Raw genomic sequence first — 18,407 nt, 5'->3', positions numbered from 1 at the left:
TGGTCTAAAAAGGAGGTCTATTTAAAGGCTAGAGTATACAAATGAGTTTTAAGGTGAGACTTAAATGCTTCTACTGAGGTAGCATCTCGAACTGTTACCGGGAGGGCATTCCAGAGTACTGGAGCCCGAACGGAAAACGCTCTATAGCCCGCAGACTTTTTTTGGCCTCTAGGAATCACTAATAAGCTGGAGTCCTTTGAACGCAGATTTCTTGCCGGGACATATGGTGCAATACAATCGGCAAGATAGGCTGGAGCTAGACCGTGTAGTATTTTATACGTAAGTAGTAAAACCTTAAAGTCACATCCTAAGTGCACAGGAAACCAGTGCAGGTGAGCCAGTACAGGCGTAATGTGATCAAACTTTCTTGTTCTTGTCAAAAGTCTAGCAGCCGCATTTTGTACCAACTGTAATCTTTTAATGCTAGACATGGGGAGACCCGAAAATAATACGTTACAGTAATCGAGACGAGACGTAACAAACGCATGGATAATGATCTCGGCGTCTTTAGTGGACAAAATGGAGCGAATTTTAGCGATATTACGGAGATGAAAGAAGGCCGTTTTAGTAACGCTTTTAATGTGTGCCTCAAAGGAGAGAGTTGGGTCGATGATAATACCCAGATTTAAAGGCTACGCTGACAACTTACACAGTTGTAGCACATTTTTCACAGCATGAACATTTCTCATTTACCGTGAATTTTTTTAACAATATTACTCGGGTAAAAAAAAATTCTTGATCCCACACTTAACCTAAAAATATATTTATAAGGGAGGTGGGACTATTTAAGACTTTTTCTTGCCTGGATGTGGGTTGACTTTAGGGGATGTCTCGGTTAGTGAGGCCCTTTGAGGCATTGATTAAAGGGGAACATTATCACCAGACCAATGTAAGCGTCAATATATACCTTGATGTTGCAGAAAAAAGACCATATATTTCTTTAACCGATTTCCGAACTCTAAATGGGTGAACTTGGCAAATTAAACGCCTTTCTGTTTATGCCTCTCTGAGCAACGACGTCAGAACGTGACGTCACATCGGTTTTTAGTTTTAGTTTATTTTTAGTTTATTAAGGATCCCCATCAGTCTACACCGCAGTGGAGACTATTCTTCCTGGGGTCCAGGCAAAAAACATCACACAACCACAGAACAAACGATTAAAATGCAGTACAACATGATCCAATAATAAATTGTCATAATACAAAAATAGCAACAACAAAGAACCAAAAAATACTAATAAATGTTGTTACATAATAATTTTCATACCAAAGATAAAAATAGCAATATAAAAATAGATATACTGTATACATTTTTGCAAAAATAAAACAAAGAACCAATGGCCTAAAATATACTGCTGCTTATCCCATAATCAATAAAATACTCAACGCCATTTTTCCCTACACATCACACGCATTGAGTCGAATCAGCTCAGTTATTTTCCGTTTTTTCGACTGTTTTCCGATACCTTGGAGACATCATGCCTCATCGGTGTGTCGTCGGAGGGTGTAACAACACGATCAGGGACGGATTCAATTGATTTACATAGAATGTGCATCAATTAGCACGGAATGCTAATCGATGCTAACATGCTATTTAGGCTAGCTGTGTGTACATATTGCAGCAATAGGCCTCATTTGTTGCTATATTTACATCTAGCCTTTCCCTCCGTCCACATTTAATGCCAAACAAACACTTAGCAATCGACGGATTTAAGTTGCTCCAGTGTCAAGAGATGCAAAAGTCCCCCGTTTGGTTTTTACCGGCGATGCTACGACAGAGATGGCAAAAATGTCTGGATATCCCGCGACACTCAAAGCAGATGCATTTTCCAACGATAAAGTCAAAGAAATCACAAAGGTGAGTGTTGTTGATGTTATTGACTCATGTGCTGATCAGACATATTTGGTCGCGGCATGACTGCCAGCTAATCGATGCTAACATGCTATTTAGGCTACCTGTATGTACATTTGAAACTATATTTACATCCAGCGTTTCCTTCCACCCACATTTAATGCAAAATAAACACTTACCAATCGACAAATTTAAGTTGATCCAGTGTCAATGCGAAAGTCCGGATCGGTTGGTCCGCACATTTTACCGGCGATGCTAACGCAAAGATGGCCGGATAGCGTCAATAGCTATTCGCTCAATAGCTTCAGTTTCTTCTTCAATTTCGTTTTCGCTATCTGCCTCCATACTCCAACCATCTGTTTCAATACATGCGTAATCTGTTGAATCGCTTAAGCCGCTGAAATCCGAGTCTGAATCCGAGCTAATGTCGCTATGTCTTGCTGTGCTATTCGCCATTGTTTGTATTGGCGTCACTATGTGACGTGACAGGGAAATGGACAGTGGCTTAAGCAAATAGCGAAAATCAAGCACTTTAAAGCTTTTTTTAGGGATATTCCGGGACGGGTAAAATTTTGAAAAAAAATTCGAAAAATAAAATAAGCCACTGGGAACTGATTTGTATTGCTTTTAACCCTTCTGAAATTGTGATAATGTTCCCCTTTAAGAGCTACATAAGTCAATTGTGATTGCCGATTGAAGCTGAGAGAGGCGCCAGCGCCCCGCGCAACTCCGAAAGGGAATAAGCGGTAGAAATGGATGGATGAATGGATGATTGGTTGATGAAGAGTCCCTAAAAACTATTTAGGGGCTCGCAACAAGGAGTGTTTTTGTTCATCCAAGATTGTGTCATCTTTTTGAAAGTTTTATATGAACTGATGAAATGATAACACTTATCCTGTATGAAATGAAGTTTTAAAGGGATTAACTGATGCAAAACCTGCTTTTCTTACTTATTAATACCTGTTTTTTTTTGTTTGTTTCAGGGATCCCCGTAAGTCCTAAAAATTTAAACTCAAACAATGGAGGCATGGCTGTCACGAAGTGGTTTTCGCAGCTTACTGCGAGGTTTGTTCTCCCAGGATGCAAACGGACTATTCCGGACAATGCTTGCAGGTAGGAACATATTTAATGATCTTCTCTCAACAAGGTACAAAAGACGGAAAACAAAGCTGATCGCACTTGGAGTTAAAGTAAACTACTAGCATAAGCTATGGCATAGCAAGAAACAAAAAAGAAACTGTGGCATGAAACAACAAGGAGCAACTAGCATAACTATGGAATCAGACCTGAAACGAGCAATGACGCCAGGCCGACTGACGGGCAAAGGTAGTTTTAATAGTCTCTTTATTAGAGCCAGGTGAGCGTCACAACACCAGCGGCAGGTGAAAATCATATGCAACCAAAACAAACAAGGGTGCACAAAAAACAGGAACTAATGGAGGTAAACTAACAGAAGATAACAAAAACATGATCCGGACCAGGGCTTCACGGTGGCAGAGGGGTTTGTGCGTCTGCCTCACAATACGAAGGTCCTGCAGGCCTGGGTTCAAATCCAGGCTCGGGATCTTTCTGTGTGGAGTTTGCATGTTCTCCCCGTGAATGCGTGGGTTCCCTCCGGGTACTCCGGCTTCCTCCCACTTCCAAAGACATGCACCTGGGGATAGGTTGATTGGCAACACTAAATTGGCCCTAGTGTGTGAATGTGAGTGTGAATGTTGTTTGTCTATCTGTGTTGGCCCTGCGATGAGGTGGCGACTTGTCCAGGGTGTACCCCGCCTTCCGCCCGATTGTAGCTGAGATAGGCGCCAGCGCCCCCCGCCACCCCGGAAGGGAATAAGCGGTGGAAAATGGATGGATGGATCATCCGGACCACTGATCATGACAATGGCGGAGATATTTATAAAACAATCTTGCTTTCTCCAAACTTGCTGCAAACAAGCCATTTGGAAATTGAGACTTAAAGGCCTACTGAAAGCCACTACTACCGACCACGCAGTCTGATAGTTTATATATCAATGATGAAATATTAACATTGCAACACATGCCAATACGGCCTTTTTAGTTTACTAAATTGCAATTTTAAATTTTGCGCGAATTATCCTGCTGAAAACGTTGCAGTATAATGACGCGGGCGCGTGATGTCACGGATTGTAGCGGACATTTTGATCCAGCACCGATCCCCGCTAAAAGTGGTCTGCTTTAATCGCATAATTCCACAGTATTCTGGACATCTGTGTTGCTGAATCTTTTGCAATTTCTTCAATTAATAATGGAGACGTCAAAGAAGAAAGATGTAGGTGGGAAGCGGTGTATTGCGGCCGCCTTTAGCAACACAAACACAGCCGGTGTTTCCTTGTTTCCTTGTTTACATTCCCGAAAGATGACGGTGAAGCTTTGCTATGGAACAGAGCGGTCAAGCGAACATGGTTCCCTACCACATGTCAACCGGCAGGTTTCAGTTAGAAAATGGTGCTATTAAGTCGGCTCTTACCGTAGACATGTGAAGTGAAGTGAATTATATTTATATAGCGCTTTTCTCATGTGACTCAAAGCGCTTTACATAGTGACACCCAATATCTAAGTTACATTTAAACCAGTGTGGGTGGCACTGGGAGCAGGTGGATAAAGTGTCTTGCCCAAGGACACAACGGCAGTAACTAGGATGGCACAAGTGGGAATCGAACCTGCAACCCTCAAGTTGCTGGCACGGCCACTCTACCAACCGAGCTATGCCGCCCCATAAGCGGAGAGCTTGCGTCGTTCCTCCTGCAGCTGCGGACTCTCTTGCCTCCTCCCACCGGCCGCCCCCGACCGTCGGATGCTTACACTGTGGAGGAGGGAAAAATAATAATAAATCTCAGCCCGGCCCCAACGGCCGCCTTTGCCTAGTTGAGAAAAGTGGCTTCCCTCGGAGACACTGGCGGTCACCACACCCGTGGCCACACCCCTCCGACTTTCAGGCTGTACAGGTACAACCATATAATCTCACTAAAACACGAGTAACACAATAACCAGATAAGGGATTTTCCAGAATTCCATCCATCCATCCATTTTCTACCGCTTATTCGCTTTTGGGGTCGCGGGGGGCGCTGGCGCCTATCTCAGCTACAATCGGGCGGAAGGCAAAATTATCCTAGTAAATTTGTCTAATAACATCTGAATCGCTCTGCCGTCTAGTTTGTTTTTTTCTTTCTCTTTTTTTCCCCTAGTCCTTCACTCTCAATTTCCTCATCCACGACTCTTTCATCCTCGCTCAAATTAATGGGAAAATCGTCGCTTTCTCGGTCCGAATCGCTCTTGCTGCTGGTGGCCATGATTGTAAACAATGTTCAGATGTGAGGAGCTCCTCAACCCGTGACGTCACGCGCACATCGTCTGCTACTTCCGGTACAGGCAAGGCTTTTTTATTAGCGACCAAAAGTTGCAAACTATATCGTGGATGTTCTCTACTAAATCCTTTCAGCAAAAATGTCAATATCGCGACAGGGTGTCTGTCCTAGGAGGACACACAGTCTACTCCACAGGGTGTCTGTCCTAGGAGGACACACAGTCCATCCCACAAGAGGTCTGTCCTAGAAGGACATCAGTTCACCCCACAGTGGGTCTGTCCTAGGAGGACACATAGTCCACCCCACAAGGGGTCTGTCCTAGGAGGACACTTAGTCCACTCCAGAGGGTGTCTGTCCTAGGAGGACACACAGTCCACCCCACAGGGTCTCTGCCCTAGGAGGACACATAGTCCACTCGACAGGGTCTCTGCCCTAGGAGGACACATAGTCCACTCCACAGGGTGTCTGTCCTAGGAGGACACATAGTCCACTCCACAGGGTGTCTGTCCTAGGAGGACACATAGTATACTCCACAGGGGATCTGTCCTAGGAGGACACATAGTCCACCACACAGGGTGTCTGTCCTCGGAGGACACATAGTATACTCCACAGGGGATCTGTCCTAGGAGGACACATAGTATACTCCACAGGGTGTCTGTCCTAGGAGGACACATAGTCCACCCCACAGGGTGTCTGTCCTAGGAGGACACATAGTATACTCCACAGGGGATCTGTCCTAGGAGGACACATAGTATACTCCACAGGGGATCTTTCCTAGGAGGACACATAGTCCACTCCACAGGGGATCTGTCCTAGGAGGACACATAGTCCACTCCACAGGGGATCTGTCCTAGGAGGACACATAGTATACTCCACAGGGGATCTGTCATAGGAGGACACATAGTCCACCCCACAGGGTGTCTGTCCTAGGAGGACACATAGTATACTCCACAGGGGATCTGTCCTATGAGGACACATAGTCCACTCCACAGGGGATCTGTCCTAGGAGGACACATAGTCCACTCCACAGGGTGTCTGTCCTAGCAGGTCACATATTCCACTCCACAGGGTGTCTGTCCTATGAGGACACATAGTCCACCCCACAGGGTGTCTGTCCTAGGAGGTCACATAGTATACTCCACAGGGGATCTGTCCTAGGAGGACACATAGTCCACTCCACAGGGTGTCTGTCCTAGCAGGACACATATTCCACTCCACAGGGTGTCTGTCCTATGAGGACACATAGTCCACCCCACAGGGTGTCTGTCCTAGGAGGTCACATAGTATACTCCACAGGGGATCTGTCCTAGGAGGACACATAGTCCACTCCACAGGGTGTCTGTCCTAGCAGGACACATATTCCACTCCACAGGGTGTCTGTCCTAGGAGGACACATAGTCCACCCCACAGGGTGTCTGTCCTAGGAGGACAAATAGTATACTCCACAGGGGATCTGTCATAGGAGGACACATAGTCCACCCCACAGGGTGTCTGTCCTAGCAGGACACATATTCCACTCCACAGGGTGTCTGTCCTATGAGGACACATAGTCCACCCCACAGGGTGACTGTCCTAGGAGGACACATATTATACTCCACAGGGGATCTGTCCTAGGAGGACACATAGTATACTCCACAGGGGATCTGTCCTAGGAGGACACATAGTCCACCCCACAGGGTTTCTGTCCTAGGAGGACACATAGTCCACTCCACAAGGTGTCTGTCCTAAGAGGACACATAGTCAACCTACAGGGTGTTTGTCCTAGGAGGACACATAGTATACTCCACAGGGGATCTGTCATAGGAGGACACATAGTCCACCCCACAGGGTGTCTGTCCTAGGAGGACACACAGTCCACCACACAGGGTGTCTGTCCTAGGAGAACACATAGTATACTCCACAGGGAATCTGTCCTAGGAGGACACATAGTCCACCCCACAGGGTGTCTGTCCTAGTAGGACACATAGTCCACCTACAGGGTGTCTGTCCTAGGAGGACACATAGTATACTCCACAGGGGATCCGTGCTAGTAGGACACATAGTCCACCCCACAGGGTGTCTGTCCTAGGAGGACACATAGTCCACCTACAGGGTGTCTGTCCTAGGAGGACACATAGTATACTCCACAGGGTGTCTGTCCTAGGAGGACACATAGTATACTCCACAGGGGATCTGTCCTAGGAGGACACATAGTCCACCCCACAGGGTGTCTGTCCTAGGAGGACACATAGTATACTCCACAGGGGATCTGCCCTAGGAGGACACATAGTCCACCTACAGGGTGTCTGTCCTAGGAGGACACATAGTCCACCTACAGGGTGTTTGTCCTAGGAGGACACATAGTATACTCCACAGGGGATCTGTCCTAGGAGGACACATAGTATACTCCACAGGGGATCTGTCCTAGGAGGACACACAGTCCACCCCACAGGGTTTCTGTCCGAGTTTTCTGGTTTGATCCAGTTTTGGAGGACCTTGTGCAACCACCGGCAGATGAATCCGCGCAGACTGACGTCATTTGTTTAGTCTTTTCCATCCTTTTCTGCAGACATGGTTTATTCACTCAAACGTGTACAGTAGTATACAGTAAAGAGCTCAATATTTATTGTTCGCCGTAAACAATCAGGGGCGTGGTACTAACATTAAAAGATTGTCGGTGGAAAAAGCGGCACTACTTTTCTTCACGAATGGATACATGACCGCATCACTGACAAGATATAACTAGTCCCGGCGCCGATCCTTCGTCACGTTGCTTTGGTCGTCGTCTTCTATCTCGCTAACAGGTGAAACCTGACTTTTTGTTGTATTTTATATGCTATCGGCCTCTTACAGATATTATTGTTAAGGAATAGAAATTGTTTATTGAAGCCATATCGCTGGTTAAGGCACGAAATGAACGGTAGTTGTGTTCCTTAGTCAAACGTTTGATGTCGCCGCGCGTTGCATCAGTCGTCGCAATCGGCTAAAAAGTGAATTTTTGCAAACCGTTTGATTGTTTTAACTTACTTTTGATCGGGGTGACGCTGCATAAATGCCAGTTTAATTGAAGTGGTTTCAGCGGAATGTGGTCTGAGGACACAAAGACCCAAAGGAAACATTCTTTTTCCATCTAATACAGAAGTCTCAAACATTTGGCCCGCGGGCCAATTGCGGCCCGCAAGACGTTTTTTTGCGGCCCGCACTTTGATATGACAATTTACTGTATGTGCAGCCCGCGAGTTTAATATGAACGTAACTTGACGGCGTCATAGTTCCCAACGTTCCCAATTTTCACGGAAGTCCTCTTAATACCAGGGTATCCATTCTCTGGTAATCCCTGCCGACTTTTACCCAATCAACAATACTCAGGGCACTGTTCTAAACACCCTCTGAATCCTGTACGGACAGCGTTCAAGCCTATTTGATTGTTACATTTGGCTGAGCAGTACACGTGTGATGGTACAAGACATATTTGGTCAACAGCTACACAAGTCTCATTGAGGGTGGCCGTAAAGAAAACTTTAACACTGTTACAAATACAGTGGGGCAAAAAAGTATTAAGTCAGCCAGCAATTGTGCAAGTTCTCCCACTTAAAATGATGACAGAGGTCTGTAATTTTCATCATAGGTACACTTCAACTGTGAGAGACAGAATGAGAAAAAAATACAGGAATTCACATTGTATGGATTTTAAAGAGTCAATTTGTAAATTATGGTGGAAAATAAATATTTGGTCAACCATTCAAAGCTCTCACTGATGGAAGGAGGTTTTGGCTCAAAATCTCACGATACATGGCCCCATTCATTCTTTACTTAACACGGATCAATCGTCCTGTCCCCTTAGCAGAAAAACAGCCCCAAAGCACGATGTTTCCACCCCCATGCTTCACAGTAGGTCTGGTGTTCTTGGGATGCAACTCAGTATTCTTCTTCCTCCAAACACGACGAGTTGAGTTTTTACCAAAAAGTTCTATTTTGGTTTCATCTGACCACATGATATTCTCCCAATCCTCTGCTGTATCATCCATGTATCCATTTTGGTACAAACTCAACTCGTAGTGTTTGGAGGAAGAAGAATACTGAGTTGCATCCCAAGAACACCATACCTAATATAAAGCATGGGGGTGAAAACATCATGCTTTGGGGCTATTTTTCTGCTTATGGGACAGGACGATTTCTTGGGATGCAACTCAGTATTCTTCTTCCTCAAAACATGACGAGTTGAGTTTATACCAAAATGTTCTATTTTGGTTTCATCTGACCACATGACATTCTCCCAATCCTCTTTATCCATTTTGGTATAAACTCAACTCGTCTTGTTTGGAGGAAGAAGAATACTGAGTTGCATCCCAAGAACACCACACCTACTGTGAAGCATGGGGGTGAAAACATCGTGCTTTGGAGCTATTTTTCTGCTAAGGGGACAGGACGATTGATCCGTGTTAAGGAAAGAATGAATGGGGCCATGTATCGTGAGATTTTGAGCCAAAACCTCCTTCCATCAGTGAGAGCTTTGAATGGTTGACCAAATACTTATTTTCCACCATAATTTACAAAAAAAATCTTTAAAATTCCTTCAATGTGAATTCCTGGATTTTTTTTTCACATTCTGTCTCACAGTTGGTGTACCTATGATAAAAAATTACAGACCCCTGTCATCATTTTAAGTGGGAGAACTTGCACAATCGGTGACTGACTAAATACTTGTTTGCCCCGCTGTATGTACCACACTGTGAACCCACACCAAACATGACAAACTAATTTCACATCCGCACGGTAATACAACATAAACTCAACAGAACAAATACCCAGAATCCCATGCAGCCCTGACCTTTCCAGGCTACAATACACACACCCGCGCTACCACTAAGCCCCCACCCTCCCTACTTGTGTCAGTTGAGGTGTGTATATTGTAGCCCGGGAGAGTTTGGGCTGCAAGGTGTTCTGGGTATTTGTTCTCTTGTGTTTAAGTTGTGTTAGGGTGCGGATGTTCTCCCAAAATGTGTTTGTCATTCGTGTTTGGTGTGGGTTCAAAGTGTGGCGCATATTTGTAACAGTGTTAAAGTTATTTATACGGCCACCCTCAGTGTGACCTGTATGGCTGTTGAGTAAGTACGTCTTGCAGTCACTAACGTTGTTCTGGACAAGTCTCGCAAAACATTGTTTAGAGTTGTTGCTTTAGTTTTGTTATGTGCACAATGACAAGTTGTAGAGCACTAGTTCTCTTATAGATGGTACGCTATGTGAAGGTATGCTAAGGGTTAAGTGCGATTTATCAAAATCATTCTAAAAAATAGCAGTCAGTCTTAAATACTTAAAAAGTATATTTATTGTTAAACACTTCAACAAAATATGAATGTAAGAAATGCAACAATGCAATATTCAGTGTTGACAGCTAGATTTTTTTGTGAACATGTTCCATCAATATTGATGTTAAAGATTTCTTTTTTTGTAAAGGAATGTTAAGAATTAAGTTCATGAATCCAGAAGGATCTCTATTACAATCCCTAAAGAGTGCACTTTAAGTTGATGATTACTTCTATGTGTAGAAATCTTTAATTTTTTTAGTTATTTTCATATCTTTTTTTCCAAATAGTTCAAGAAAGACCACTACAAATGAGCAATATTTTGCACTGTTATACAATTTAATAAATCAGAAACTGATGACATAGTGCTATATTTTATCTCTTTTTTTCCAACCAAAATGCTTTGCTCTGATTAGGGGGTACTTGAATTAAAACAATGTTCACAGGGGGTACATCACTGAAAAAAGGTTGAGAACCACTGTTGTAGAGGACGTTAAAGGCAGTGCAGTCACGGCAGCCCTTAATAATGTCGGCCGGGTGAAAATTGGGACAAATTCGGGAAAATGGTTGCACCGGTAGATTGTCGGGAGGTGCACTGAAATTCAGGAGTCTCACGGAAAAATCGTGAGGGTTGGCTTTCCTGCGGGGAAGCCATTCATAGAAGCTGAATTCATTAAAAAGTGGATGTTAGATTTTTTTAAGAAATATTTTCTTGCGGCCCAGCCTCACCCAGTTTCTGATTCCAGTGGCCCCCAGGTAAATTGAGTTTGAGACCCCTGATCTAATTAAACGCATCCGCATTTGATCCTAATTTTCATCATAAAAACATTGTTCCAGCGCAGTTATTATTATTAAGGTTTATTTGAAATGGGGACAGATACAAAAAACATAGACATCTGAAACAGTTATCCAGTGTATGCATCATGGTGTTTGTAGCCAAAGCTAATTTACAACACTTGTCCCCAACAACAACACAGATCCAACATCATTAAAATAGGAAAATAAAAATAATAAGGCAAAAATGAGTCTAATAATGATAATGGAAATAATACCGACAAAGTGCAAACTAGATAAAAGCCAATAATAATAATAACAACAACTGCAGACTAGATATAAACCAATTAGTACAAATTAGTAAAAACTAAACATGGGGACACGATTGCTGCTCAACTAGCCACAATTTTGTTTGTTTTTGAAAGTGCAAAATGCAGATGTAATTTTCAAAGTGTCAGGTAAAGAGTTCCATAGTTGTGGTCCTTTTATTGAAAAGGCAATCAGGGCAAAAGATGTTCTACGGAATGGAACTCAACAGTTGCTTTTTGTCATTGCTCTGGTGGTAGATCTGGTACCACTTTGCAGTCTTGTAATTGCCTTGCAGATCAATTAGGGAGTAGAGTTATCCAATGATTTAAAAAACAGTTTGACTATGTAACAAAATACAATTGGTATAACTTACAATATTGTATTTGGTTAAAATTTGGCAATGATGATATCGTATACTCTTCTTGTCTAGGACTTTCAAGGCGCAGGACAAACCCGTAATATTGTAACCTCTCCATTGCTGCCACCACCATGGTAAGGTCCATAGAGCTTTCTGAGGCCTCCAGGATGGAAATTGTGGAAGCATACGCGTCCGGGAAAGGCTACAAAAAGATCTCCAAACAATTTGAAATCAGCCCTTCTACCATACGGAAAATAATTTACAAATGGAAGACGAACAAAACGACTGCCAACAAGCCCAGGTCTGGCCGGCCCAGCAAGTTCAGCATATCTGCAGACTGCAAGATGCTGAAGGAACTGTCCAAAAACCCTCAAATGTCGTCACGGGACCTACAGGAAGCTCTGGCCTCGGTCGACGTCAAAGTGCACGCTTCCACCATCAGGAAGAGGCTACACAAGTTTGAATATGCGTGGGAGGCATGCCAGAAGGAAGCCCTCGCTGTCAAAGAACAAGGTGAGACCAAAGAACATCCAGACCAACAACAAGGTGAGACCAAAGAACATCCAGACCAACAACAAGGCGAGACCAAAGAACATCCAGACCAACAACAAGGCGAGACCAAAGAACATCCAGACCAAGGAGTTCCAATAGATGGCTCACAAGCTAGCAGTAGCTCGCACGCTACCAGCAGCCCACAAACTACCAGCAGCTCACCTGAGCAGACTAAGTAATTATATACGTTAGGGACTTTGATATTCGCAACAGTTTTTGTTTTTACGAGAGATCAGAAACCCTGTAAGCATTTTCAGAAGTTAGCTTGTTTAGCAATTGTCATAAAGTACAACACTTGCTGCTCTGTTTTTCTTTTTTTTTTTCCCCCGAGAAAAGTCGCTTTTATGAAAAGTGTTGGAGAGCCCTGATCTAGACCGAGGCCAGGACTTGTATAGCAATGTTGACTGAAAACGTCATCAAACAATGATACAGTTTGCAGATGGGGTGTAACGGTACGTGTATTTGTATTGAACCGTTTCGGTACGGGGGTTTCGGTTCGGTTCGGAGGCGTACCGAACAAGTTCCACACGGACATGTTAAGTAGCGCACCGCACGTTGTGTAAACAATGCACACCGAGGCACCATGAATTGATTTACGTGGACCCCGACTTAAACAAGTTGAAAACTTAACAGGGGTGTTACCATTTAGTGGTCAATTGTAGGGATTATGTACTGTACTGTGCAATTTTACTAATAAAAGTTTCAATCCAAAAAAAAAAAAACACACGGCATGCTAGGATAGACTGACCATACCTCTTTTTACTGGATATGTCCTCCAGGTGGAGTTTCTTAAATGCCTCAAATGTCCGGCATTTTAAGTTAGGGTTGCGTGTAGGGCTGGGCGATATTGCCTTTTTTAAATATCGCGATGTATTTAGGCCATATCGCGATATAATGATATTTTGCCTTGGCCTTGAATGAACACTTGATGCATATAATCACAGCAGTATGATGATTCTATGTGTATACATTAAAACATTCTCATTCATATATGCTACTTTTAAACTTTCATGCAGGGAGGGAAATCACAACTAAGTCAGTTGACCAAAACTGTATTTATTAAATACTCTTCATTCTCTCACGAGTGACTTTTTAAATGAAAGAACAAATCAATAGTGTTGCTACCTTTTTGTAGTAACACTTCTGCTGCATACTTTGCATATTGCTGTTGTCTGCTGAATATCTTCCCACTTGAAGCCAAACCACCGCCAGATGATAGATCACCTGCTCTTTATTTTGGGCATTTATTGTTCTTCCTCCATTTTTGATCAGTTTCGCACCTTCTCTCTCTTGTATTGTCAGGCTCAGCTCGACCTGCCTCAGCTAACGTTAGCCTTGCTGCTACCTCTCTGCTCGCTAGACCAGTGGTTCTTAACCTTGTTGGAGGTACCGAAGCCCACCAGTTTCATATGTGCATTCACCGAACCCTTCTATAGTGAAAAATATATATATATATTTTATTTCAAATTCAAGACAAAAGTTATGTCTTTGGTAACACATTAGTATGGGGAACATATTCTAAGTAACAAAGACTTAATTTTAGAGTTATTTGGAAACTAGGGGAACATATTGTAAGTAACAAAGACTTATTTTAGAGTTATTTGGACACTAGGGGAACATATTTTAAGTAACAAAGACTTAATTTAGTGTTATTTGGAAATTAGGGGAACATATTCGAAGTTACAGGCTTAATTTAGAGTTATTTGGAAACTAGGGGAACATATTCTAAGTAACAAAGACTTAATTTAGAGTTATTTGGAAATTAGGGGAACATATTCGAAGTTACAGGCTTAATTTTGAGTTATTTGGAAACTAGGGGAACATATTCTAAGTAACAAAGACTTATTTTAGAGTTATTTGGAAACTAGGGGAACATATTCTAAGTAACAAAGACTTATTTTAGAGTTATTTGGAAACTAGGGGAACATATTCTAAGTAACAAAGACTTATTTTAGAGTTATTTGGAAACTAGGGGAACATATTCTAATTAACAAAGACTTAATTTAGAGTTATTTGGACACTGAGAACATATTCTAAGTAACAAAGACTTAATTGAAAGTTATTTGGAAACTAGGGGAACATATTCTAAGTAACAAAAACTTAACTGAAAGTTATTTGGAAACTAGGGGAACATATTCTAAGTAACAGACTTTGAAATTCAGAGTTATTTGGTTAGGGTTAAGGTCAGGGTAAGAGGGTTAGGGTTATAATAAGGCCATGCCGAATAAGGCATTAATACGTACTTAATGATGACTAATTAAGAGCCAATATGTTACTAATTTGAATGTTAATAAGCAACTAATGGTAAATATGTTCCACATACTAAAGTGTGACAATGTTGTTTTTTTACTTGTGCACAAAATGAACCATGCATGAACATCACCTTGTTCAAACAACAAAACCAACACAGTGCATAAACTTACAACAAATTACACACCTAAAAATCATTCAGCTGTTGCCCTATCCGTTATACGCCGATGGGGAGAAGTTTGTATTCATACGATGATTCTGGTGTGTTTTGACCTCCGCCGAACCCCTGAGGCCAACTCACCGAACCCCTAGGGTTCGATGGAACCCAGGTTAAGAACCACTGCGCTAGATGCGCGACAGTATGTGACGTACAGTTGTGATCAAAATTATTCAACCCCCACACAATTTTGATGTTTTAGCAAGCTGGACATTTATTCCGTACATTGTTGATAGTCATATCAAATAAAGATGTGTCAAATAGACAAATGGAACTTAAATTGTAACACTATATTTTACATAATAGCAAAAAAGGACATTTTTCTTAATATCTCATTGACAAAATGATTCAAGCCCCTAGTTACATGCATCTTTAGTACTTAGTAGAACACCCTTTGGCAGTAATGACATCCTTCAAAGGTGATACATAAGTGGACACAAGCTTCTTGCAACCATCCATCCATCCATCCATTTTCTACCGCTTATTCCCTTTTGAGGTCGCGGGGGGCACTGGCGCCTATCTCAGCTACAATCGGGCGGAAGGCGGGGTACACCCTGGGCAAGTCGCCACCTCATCGCAGGGCCAACACAGATAGACAACATTCACACTCACATTCAAACACTAGGGCCAATTTTAGTGTCGCCAATCAACCTATCCCGAGGTGCATGTTTTTGGAAGTGGGAGGAAGCCGGAGTACCCGTAGGGAACCCACCCATTCACGGGGAGAACATGCAAACTCCACACAGAAAGATCCCGAGCCTGGATTTGAACCCAGGACTGCAGGAACTACCATTTACACGTATTTTAGCCCATTCCTCTTGGGCAAAGGCCTCCAGTTCATTCATATTCTTGGGCTTGCGTGCTGCAACTGCCTTCAAGTCCCACCACAGCTTTTCTATAGGATTTAGGTCTGGCGACTGTGAAAGCCACTCCAGAGTCTTCCAGCCCTTCTTCTGCAACCACTCTGATGTTGATTTGGAGGTATGCTTGGGATCCTTGTCCTGTTGGAAGGTCCAACGTCTCCCAAGCCTAAGCTTCATCACTGACTTCATGACATTTCCATCCATCCATTTTCTACCGCTTATTCCCTTTCGGGATGGCGGGGGGCGCTGGCGCCTATCTCAGCTACAATCGCAGCTAATATATCCTGCTAGGAAATAGAATTCATAATGCCTTGAACGCGCTGGAGATTCCCGGTACCTGAGGTAGAGAAACAGCCCCAGCGCATGATTGACCCCCCCCACCATGCTTAACAGTAGGCAATGTGTCCTTCTCTTAGTAAGCTTAATTTTTTTCTCCTCCAGACATAACGTTGATTCATAGGCCCAAAGAGTTCCAGTTTTGTCTCATCACTCCATAGAACAGTTTCCCAAAACCTTTGGGGTTTGTCCAGATGATTTTTGGTATACTGGAGTCTATTTTCTTGTGCCTGGTAGTCAGAAGTGGGGTGCGCCTGGGAATTCTAGCATGGAGGCCTTCATCTCGTAGTGCGCGCCTTATTGTCTGGGACGAAACCTGCGTTCCCCCCTCTGCAATGTCCTGTTGTAGTTCCTCAGCTGTTACCCGGGGGTTTTCACCACTGTACGCTTCAAATACCGGACAGCAGTTGCACACAGCATCCTCTTTCTACCACGCCCAGGTAGTGTCTCCACTGTGCCTCTAGCTTTAAACTTGCGAATTATGCTCCCAACTGTGTCTCTTGGAATGTGTAATGTCTTTGCTATTTTCTTATATCCATATCCTTTCTTATGAAGAGAAATTACCTCCTCTCTTGACTTCTTTGACCACTCCCTGGACTTCACCATGTTGCAAATACACCATTGACCATCTACAAGAAGCTGAGCGTCACAGTCTTTTTTTAATCAGTTTAATTGTTGCTCATTATGGTTCTAATCACATCTACAGGTGTTTTTAACACCTGATTGAAAAGACCTTATTCAAATTCTGTTCTTAAGAGTTATGATCTTCAAGGGGTTGAATAATTTTGTCAATGGGATATTTAGAGAAATGACACTGTTTGGTATGTTACAAAATATAATGTTGTAATTCAAGTTGCATTCGTCTATTTAATGCATCTTTATTTGATATGACTATAAACAAAATTAGGAATAAATGTCCAACTTGCTAAAACACCAAAATTGTGTGGGGGTTGAATAATTTTGATCACAACTGTGATATATCGTTTATATCGATATATCGTCCAGCCCTAGTTTGCAGCAATTATTAGCTGGCCGTCTAACCCTAACTTGGTTAGAAGATGATGGACCCAGGAGGAGTGAGACATGATGACACTTGAGCCCAACTGGAGAAGTCCATCCATCCATCCATTTGTTACCGCTTGGAGAAGTTCAGGTATGTAATAGCCACTGTTTTTGTAGTTAGTGTCCAAGAATAACTCTCGTACTTTATAAACTTAACTGTCTGCTTGACTTACTTAAGTCAATTGTCTACAAATTTTGCTGTATCATTTGTGTCCTTCAAGAATTTTGGTGTTGGGAGAGCCAACAGTTTTCTTGAACACCAGCAAGCAGACCCTGAAAAGGATTAAAACCCCGGAGACAGCAACGAGCGTCGCTTTGTAAGTTTATAGTTTATAGACGTGATGAAAGTTTCCCAGCCTTATGTTGGAACTCTGGTCAAAGTGTGTGGAGAAACCAAATTCCTTTGATAATGAATGGATGCTACCAAAGAATGGACAACAATTCTTCTCAACTAAAAAGGAGAAATATAACCTGAGAGGAAAATCTAATTCAAAACATTTGTATGCACGTACAACACTTAAAACCTTTAGCATATCAGTATGTGGAATAAAATTATGGAATGGATTAAAGGCCTACTGAAATGAGATTTTCTTATTTAAACGGGGATAGCAGGTCCATTCTATGTGTCATACTTGATCATTTCGCCATATTTTTGCTGAAAGGATTTAGTAGAGAACATCAACGATAAAGCTCGCAATTTTTTGTTGCTAATAAAAAGCCCTTGCCTGTACCGGAAGTAGCAGACGATGTGCGTGTGACGTCACGGGTTGTGGAGCTCCTTACATCTGAACATTGTTTATAATCATAGCCACCAGCAGCAAGAGCGATTCGGACCGAGAAAGCGACGATTTCCCCATTAATTTGAGCGAGAATGAAAGATTCATGGATGAGGAAATCTAGAGTGAAGGACTAGAAGAAAAAGAAAAAAACAAACAAGGACAGTGGGAGTGATTCAGATGTTATAAGACACATTTACTAGGATAATTCTGGAAAATCCCTTATCTGCTTATGTTGTTACTAGTGTTTTAGTGAGATTATAAAGTCATACCTGAAAGTTGGAGGGGTGTGGTGACCGCCAGTGTCTCTGATGGAAGCCATGGAGGAGCCAAGAAAGTCGCAGCTGCCTCTGACAGCTGCAGGAGGACGCAAGCTCTGCTCATATCTCCAGTAAGAGCCAACTTATTACCACAATTTTCTCACCAAAACCTGCCAGTTGACATG

Source organism: Nerophis ophidion, linkage group LG05 (genome assembly GCF_033978795.1).
Source record: "Nerophis ophidion isolate RoL-2023_Sa linkage group LG05, RoL_Noph_v1.0, whole genome shotgun sequence".
Lineage (NCBI taxonomy): Eukaryota > Metazoa > Chordata > Actinopteri > Syngnathiformes > Syngnathidae > Nerophis > Nerophis ophidion.
The sequence above is the reverse complement of the archived record's forward strand: the minus strand, read 5'-3'. Positions refer to the sequence as shown.